Below are 9079 nucleotides of genomic sequence, written 5' to 3' on the forward strand. Positions count from 1 at the left end.
CTCAATTAGACCTATGGTTCAGGGTTATTCTTATTATTAAGTCATAGGTCACATTCTAGTGTTATTATCTTACATGATAACCCTCTCATGCCCTTATACATAATATCAAAAGTCCATGCCCTCACGCATGACTAAACAGTTCATGCAATATGTATGACTTAACTTATAACTATGCCCTCATGCATACTACATGATATATTCATTCATGTTTTCATGCATGATCCTATCATGTCATGATTTATTTATGCATGCTCTTATGTATGATTCATTTATAACATCTTTCATGCAAAAAAAATGTCACATATGATTCAATTCACAAACATGATATATGTTATAATCCATTCATGTTCACATACATGATTCATTCATTTCAAAATATACATTTGTGATACATTCTTTGCATACATGATATGCTTTACAAAAATATCATTTAGTACAAGTATTCACAATAGCCATGTCATCACATCAATTATGCAACATTCATCTCACTCAAATGCATGCTCAAACATGTACCTGCAATAAACACACTTTATATTCTACTATCTAAAATCATGACAAGCATGATCTCCTGAACCAAAATAAGAAAATCACTTTTATTCTCATTCATTCAAATCATGCTCAGTATGATCTCCAAACTATAGTGACAACAGTCATAAATATCTAAAACTAAGTGGGGTTTGTACGCATGCAGGTGTTGCATACAATAACAATAAAAATAAACCAACTATGCATTTTCATTACGTATACGTACCATGAGTATTTACCCAATTTGTATTTTACATTACATTCAATGCATGTGGCTTTTCTAGCTACAGACGATACTTAACAATTAAGTATCATATTATTTTTTTTGTACTTATAAATTAATTCGAACATTGTAATATATACAATTCTAAGCATTTGTGTTATTATAATTAATTTGATAAGTGCCTCTAAGCACTTTAAATTTGTGAACACAAACTATGCACGTGTACGTGCAAAGACCGCACTAGCGATGTGCATGTTAACATGGTTAACTACGCACATTCGCACACACTTAAGTGCATGTTTATGATACAAAACTATGAAATCAAAAGCATATTTATAAAGTGTATAAAACTGACTTCAAAATGAAGTTTCAATAATGCATATTCGACTTTTGAAAAGATTTTTGAAACCTTGTTCGAATCTGCATTCAAACTTGAAAACTAGTCTCACTTAAGCATTTTACCGAACACTTAGCTTGTGACAAAAATTTTAAGAAATAATCTAAATTCTAGAATTATAAAATATGCTTAACACTAAACTAATCATACTAATAGCATAATCAATATATTCACTTATTTATTTCATACAAAATCAACTAATTAGGCATTTCTAAACCTAATTTGTTAAATGTGGCGCTATGCTACAGTGTTTAAGCAACATAATGCTAAAACACACTAGATTAATACCAAACAACAAGAATGTATATTCTACAAACTTAGTTTAGGAATCCTACCTTTGCGATTTGACAAAAATAAGTAGCGAAACCCGAAAAAACAAAGGTTTCGCAAAATTGCAACAAATTATCGCTTAGGCAATTCACCAAACACTTAGTGTGCGACATGCAACACCAAGCAAAATACAACAAATAAGGTTCAAATGGGCATCCTCTCACAGTAGGAGAGCGTTACAACACTGCACACATTACTATAAATTTCTCAGAATATACTTCCACACAAAAACAACAAAAATACAACACAAATCGATAACCCGATTATCAAAAACAACAAAGCAATATACCAAAAATCTAAAAATCTGGAACAGGGTTAGACGACTGTGTTGGGCATCTCCATAGGTCTACACCTTGCCCAATGTACACCCATTGTGGCTGTACAAAAATTGAGGCACATGATTTTAAAAGAATATCGAAATTTCTTATAAAATTGACCTAAAAACAAGGATATCGTGGAAGGAGGAAGTAATGTCGATGAAGACCATAATGCTGCTGATGATAGAGGTGGCGTCAGCTACAGGCCATGATTTTCAATGCTGGGAATCGAGCATGCAAAATGAGAAACTCAACGTAATGAAAATCGACAAAGAAAACCCCAAAATAGAAGGGAATTCAGTGGGAATAAAAGGGGAATACCTTCCTTAACATTGTTGGGTGTGAAAGTGACCCAAATCTGATGGCATGCAAAATCAAAGAGAACCCTAGTTATGATAAACCAGCTAATGTAAAAACACTAAAAAACACAAGAAAAATTAGAAAAAAGGGGATGAGGTAGATAAATCCCACAATTAAAATGATGTAAAAAACCAAGAAAAAATCGATTTAAGTGCAATCAGTTAGAAGAAAAGAGGAAGAAAAAAAAACTTCAAAACATGGGAATCGATAGGGGAGATGATGGAAGAGATGAGAGACTCACCTATACACGTCTAAGGAGGTTGTGGGTCAGCGATGAACATTGGCCTGCCTTCAACGGTGAAGGAAGAGAGGTAAGGGTTGGCGGTTTCATGCCGCAAGTGTTTCTGGCAAAGGGGAGAAGAGGTTGACAACAATGGGAGAGATGGGAGGTGTCAGTTGAGGCTCCCTTCACACAAGGAATAAGGAGTAATGGGTGGTTTCGGTTGGGGTTGCAAATGAAGAGGGAAAAGAAAAATAAAGAGGGGCCGGCTGAGGTGAAATGAGAAAGAAAAGGGAGGAGTCGGGTGCCCCCCCACTCTTTCCCCTTTCTTCTCTTTGTGTGCCCAGCAAAGCTGGACCCAATTTGGGTCTTGGGTCCGGCTCCCGCTCAAAACCGCACTACAAACAACAAAAAAACAAAAAACAAAAAACAAAAACAAACATATAAAAAGAATGAAAATTTTAGTTTTAGAAAAAAATCAGAAAGTTAAATTTAATATTTCCAATAAATGTTTTAACTCCAAGAAAATACTTATTATCATTAAATTAGGTCGACCCCTTTTGGGTGCGAACCCATTTGGGCATCAAGTCCATACTAAAAATTTATTTGCATTTTAAATCTTTGAAATATGTTTAGAACCTCTAAAATTCTTATTAAATTATTTATTTTGATAATATTTAAATAACCAATTTATATATATATATATATATATATATATATATATATATATATATATATATATATATATATATATATATAAAATGGTTGATTAATTTTTTGGTGTTGAGAATTTTAGGTAAAATATTTTATGCAAAATAATAATGAACACATAAGTGACATCTATACTATGTAATCAGATCAACCAGCTTTCTTATGACAAATAGTACGTCATTCTTGTGTTTGAATTTCACGTTAACAATCTAAAACACCATTTTATATTATTCACTCTCATCTAAAATGCCGTTTTACCAATCCATTCTCCTCTAAGTGGCATGTCCTTGTGAAATGTTAATGTCTCTCAAAGTCAATCTCAAGGTCACAGTGAATCTCCTTGTCAAGAGGATTAAGTCATGGCCAAATTGATAATATCTTTGGTATCCATGAGAATTTCCCATACTTGACATAGAAAAAGCGCCCTAACCCTATCACCAATCAAACTATTGCTTCTAGAAACCCCACAGTAGGTGTATCAAGAATTCAAGAGGCAGATCTAGAGAGAGGGTGCATGTGTGGACTGTGAAATGTCGGTTCCAGCGGCTGACGCTGGCCCCAGTCTTTGTCTGCCTGGAAAAAAAGAAAAACAAGCCTCTAGACCTACCTACCTAACATGTGTCTAGAGTTTCCTTTTCTAACCACTCATCCTTCTCACCAATTTAGTCAATTCAAATAACCAAGAAACCAGACATGAAGTCAATTGCCGTTCGGATTTCTATGCCTCCCCCCCACCCCACCCCACCCCACCCCCCGAATCTTCATATAAATCAAGTTCCCCATCTCTTTCCTTACACCCTTCCACCCACATCCATCCTCTCCAACCCTCACCCCTCCCCCACACCAGCATACTTCAAGCATCTCTCTCTCTCTCTCTCTCTCTCTCTCTCTCTCTCTCTCTCGCTCTCCCAAAGGGGGAGATGGGTCGTTCTCCATGTTGTGAGAAGGCACACACCAACAAAGGAGCATGGACAAAGGAGGAAGACCAACGCCTTATAGCTCACATAAGAGCACATGGTGAAGGCTGCTGGAGGTCTCTGCCAAAAGCAGCAGGTACCCATTACTAAAGCTCTTCCTCCACCTTCTTTGGTCCATAATTACTCCTTTTTGGTATTCTCAAATACCGTTTCTTTGTGTTTTTGATCTCTTTCATATCATTACTTAGGATTGTTGAGGTGTGGAAAGAGTTGCAGACTCAGATGGATTAACTACCTCAGGCCTGACCTAAAGAGGGGCAACTTCACGGAAGAGGAAGATGAACTCATCATCAAACTCCACAGTTTATTGGGCAACAAGTAAGCAATCCAATCCAAACAAATCTCCCAAATCGTCTTGCTTATGTTTCATCAGTCCCACTGCTTTTCTTGCACTTAAGTGGAAAACTAGGAAAAAGGCTCAATCATTCAGTAACATGCAGAAAAGTATGAGGAAATTTTGCTCCTTTTTTTCTATTGAAACTATGCCCCCACCACCAACGGGGACTCCGCTTGTTTGGTAGGAGACGTCACCTTGTGTTGGGACGCTGCAAGTTCATAACCCAATGGTACGGTTGTAAAACTGGTGGGGGTTCTGCCTAACCCTTGCCTATAAAAAACAAACTATGATCCCACCCATTAATTACTTCAAAGGTCAATATCCCACTTCATAAGTTGGACCACTTGTAATAATAACCCACTATTCCTTTCCTGAGGCTAAGATAAATCCAGCACTTATCAGACAGTGTTTCCAAAGTTAGGCCTGATTATATGATAGCTATGTCACTTGGGTGCGGGTGCAGGGATGCGGCACTTTAAAAAACCTTGGGGTGCGGAGGTGCGGCAGGGCAAAAATATAAAAAATTATATATATTATATATATAAATATAATTTTAAAGTTTTAATGATTAACATTATCATAATATCATGCATGCAATAAATCAAATTAACAATCTACCATTCTATTTTACATAATATCAAATTAACAATCTACCATTCTATTTTACATAATATCATTCATCATGCATGAAATTTTTTTGAAATGTCCAAAAAACTTATTAATAAATACCCTAGATCATGTTAACGACACACCTATAATACAAATCAGAGAGAAAAGAGACTCTGAGAGTGACGATGAGCGAGTGAGAGTGAGAAAGAGAGCAGAATGAGAGAGAGAGACAGTGAGAGTGACAGAGAGAAGAGAGAGAGTAAGAGTGAGAGTGAGTGAGAGAGAGAGACTCTGAGAGTGACCGAGAGAGCGAGTCAGAAGGAGATGTATCTGATAACTGAGAATGAGCGGCCGGAAGGAGTCGGAGATCGTTGGCGTCGGAGACAATGTCGGCGTCGGCTTAGTATTTTGCCCTAATCCTCCTTCTCTCAACCAATAAAACATTGGGCGATTTTTTTTTTCAGTCTTAAATTTGAACACAAATGACCATGGGTGCGTTGACTGCACCCAGGGTCCGGTTGACTGCACCGGGTGCCGCACCCGCACGTGCACCTGCGTCATGTCGCATCAACGCAGGTGCGGCACCCAGTTGGCTGAATCCCTGTGACTTAGTATGATAGTAATAGATTACTAGAATATATGGATAGTTGAGTCTCTGTCTGCTGACATGAGAATAATACTAGAAGGGGTGTGGCCTTAAGCAAACCCCTGTATTTAACTAATTATAAAATATAAACAGAGGGAGATTAACAATTCCAACATGTTGAACTTCTTGTTGCAAAATTTCAGGTGGTCACTGATAGCAGGAAGGCTACCAGGCAGAACAGACAATGAGATCAAGAACTATTGGAACACACACATCAAAAGGAAGCTCTTGAGCCGAGGTATCGATCCTCAAACACATCGACCACTCAATGTTTCGAGCTCACAGTCAACTGCTGCTGTTATGTCTTGCATGAATGACACCAACATGAAAGAGGCGAGCATTCAGAAGAAAACGGACTCTGCTGAGTACTGCAGTGGGATCAGTTTGGAAGAAGAAGAAGCTCACTCCAAGAAAAGTTTGGATCTTAATCTGGACCTATCTATTAGTCCTCCCCTCTCGCCGGGTTTAGCCATCTCTGACCAGAAAATTTTGCAGCAGCCTCCTACTGTCGTAACTCCGGCCCTTTTCAATAGTGGTGTCACTCTATGTTTGTGTTGCAGTATTGGATTTCATACCAGCAAAGACTGTAAATGTCAATCATCAGTTGATGCTAATCAAGCTCTTAGTCTTATACTTTAGACCATTTGAAGCTTAATTAAGGGAATTTTAGTCCCTTCTTTCACTGGTTCCACTTCAATTGTAATGCACCACAGAAGTGGCAAACCATGACAAACAACTTCGTCTCCTTTCTTCTCTTGTAGTCCCATAGAGCAGAAAAAGCAAAGGGTGTTCCATCATGGACTTGGCATCCATTGTGTACTTGTGAAAACTTTTGGTGGTCTCACCATGACATGTAATCTTTTTTATGAAATCATCGTGATTTCTGATGCAAAGAGCGCACATACATGTGAACAAAGCACCACTTTTTCTCCTCCAGTTCTTGCTGCTAATTCGGGCTCCTCTTTTCAAAACTTTGCCATGTTAAGCGTGTTTGAAACACCTGACCAGATTCAGTAGTGAAGCAAAATCTGAACTCTCTCTCTACTGAACGAAAATATGAAGCTGAGTAAAAGTCTCTCTCTCTCTCTCGTGAACCAAAATATGAAGCTTTGAAGAAAAGTGTTTCTCTCTCTTGAATCAAAATCTGAAGCTTCGAATAAAATAGTGTTTTATTCTCTCTCTCCCTCTCTCTCTCTCTCATACACACACACACAATAGTTTGCAAGTGGACCATGTGCACTATAGCATGTAAATGCGTGAGGCACATCCAAACAAATGCATAAAGCAAGAACTGGGAAAAGAAAAGAAACAACAATAAATCATACTAATAAAGCGCATAAGATATTTTAAGCAACATTTGGAATCCTGTTGTCCTTGTCTTCCTTTCCTAACTACTCACCACATACTTTTCACATAAAAATAATAAGTTAGTGGGGCACGCAGGCCCCATTTTGGGTCACTCCCAAAAGAAAAAGCTGCCTAGCTTTTAGAGTTGCATTTTCCACCATATTTCCCTTGATATCTTTCATGGGCTCATCAATTCTCAACTATGGAGCGGAAGCTTCCATCTAGATTTTTTTTTTAAAATCTCCTTCATGTGAAAAAAGCAATCCCTCCTATTTCTTTCCCACTAATGGCCCCCAAAATACTAATAATACTAAATAATGCTAAAATTTAAATTATTAGTATTATTTGCTCTTGGAACCATACTGGGAAAGAAATAGGGAGGTTTAAAATTAGTACTATTATATTTTAAAAACTAATTTTGTTACTAGTTTTCATACAAAGATATAAACCGATTTTGAATCAAACAGCTTGATCCGAGAAAAGGATCAAACAGGTTAACGAGCTAGGAAAACACATTTTGGATCTAAATTCGGTTCAAAACCAGTAAGACTCAGTAGTTCGCACAGGTTTTGGTCTGAATCAGTTCAATCATCCAACTCGGGTCATGTTTCAACTTTATATTTTATAAAAAATATTCAAAAAATAAAAAGGGTCGCTTGCAAAGAAATATAGATATATATAATAATACAAAAAATAAGTACTTTTGAGTATATAATAATAAAATAAATACATAGTTTGCATGTACATAACGAAGAAAAAAAAAGAATACGAAAAGGAAAGATATCTACATTAATGAAGCCTATATATATGGTCATACCCCTTTTTTCGTTAGGTCCGGCTAGGACCCTCCAAAAATCATACTTTCAAGTATTTTTTGCATGATATAAACCATTAAATGTGTTTATCAGTGTTCACTCAACAAAGAACACATGTTCGATTAGATTTTTTATGCTCAGATTTATATTTTAAATAGGTAAAAAAATCAATGGTTGGTATTATACTAAAATTTGATGACAAATATTTACATTTTTACATCAAATCAATTTAAAAGAAAAATTGTTTTTAGTAAATCAGGCAAAAAATACTTGAAAGTAGGATTTTTAGAGGGTCCTAACGAAAAAAGGGTAGGACCATCATATATATATATATATATATATATATAGAGAGAGAGAGAGAGAGAGAGAGAGAGAGAGAGAGACTCTCGCAGTCACGAGTTGAACCCAAAACTGTTGAGTTACTGGGGTGGCTAGTTTGGAACAGCAAACCATATAATCCTGAGAAAACATGATATTTTCGAAATAGATGAGCTTATACATGTTTAGATTTTAAATATACTGGTATTTTAAAAAAAAAAACAAGATTCTAAATTATCGCAAAATCTTGTAGAGAAAATCCCGATAACGAGATTTATGATTATGCCACAAACCCAACAATAATCGACTAAAAAAACTTTTTGGACAAATGAGCATATCTCTCTCTCTAGACTATTATTTCTCGCCAATAATTCAGCCGGGAAGGACAAAAAAGCAAGAAACTGACCTACAGCTACCAACTACAGCAGATGGTGTGATGTAAAGTGGCTGTGAATGAGGAGGAAATTTGAGGGAAACAACAAGTGCATAGGTGGTTGGTGGTTGGTAGATGATGACGTGTGCAAGGACAACTACATATGCCTTTCGTAGCTTTCCGGTTTTCCTGCAATTATGTGCTCTTCTCTTTAATTATTTCTATTTTTCATTTCATTTCTCTTTTCTGACATAGCAGAATTTGTTGAATTTCAAATCTCTGACAAAATCTTGAAAGGGCCCAACATAAACAAAAGCTGTGAGGGGCTCTATGGTTGTGATTCATAGTGGTGGCAATCGGGTCGGGTCGGTGGGTTGGCGGGTTGATGGGTTGGGGGGTCAGAATACCTGAACATGAACACAACCCATTTATTAAACGGGGCGGATGTGGCAAACACGAACACAACCCATTTATTAAATGGGTAACCCAACATGACACGATTAATCTGTTTAATAAACGGGTTGGGTCAACACGACACGATTACACGACACGGCGACCTGTTTATTAAACGGGT

General features: G+C 36.8%; 1 long non-coding RNA gene and 1 pseudogene across 2 annotated transcripts; one reads left to right on the forward strand and one right to left on the reverse strand.

Moving 5' to 3' along the window:
* Positions 1-1816: 1816 nt before the first annotated feature.
* LOC149848260 (uncharacterized) lies at positions 1817-2589 on the reverse strand. The gene is made up of 3 exons (XR_016432692.1): positions 2394-2589; positions 2114-2150; positions 1817-2013 (listed from the first exon to the last, which is right to left on the reverse strand). It is a non-coding gene; the product is annotated as an uncharacterized LOC149848260 (long non-coding RNA).
* Positions 2590-3977: 1388 nt separating this feature from the next.
* On the forward strand, positions 3978-6588 carry LOC149848261 (myb-related protein 308-like; annotated as a pseudogene). The gene is made up of 3 exons (XR_016432696.1): positions 3978-4136; positions 4249-4378; positions 5796-6588. The product of XR_016432696.1 is annotated as a myb-related protein 308-like (transcript).
* Positions 6589-9079: the final 2491 nt, after the last annotated feature.

This window comes from Nuphar pumila, chromosome 1 (genome assembly GCF_984573655.1).
Source record: "Nuphar pumila chromosome 1, dmNupPumi1.hap1.1, whole genome shotgun sequence".
Lineage (NCBI taxonomy): Eukaryota > Viridiplantae > Streptophyta > Magnoliopsida > Nymphaeales > Nymphaeaceae > Nuphar > Nuphar pumila.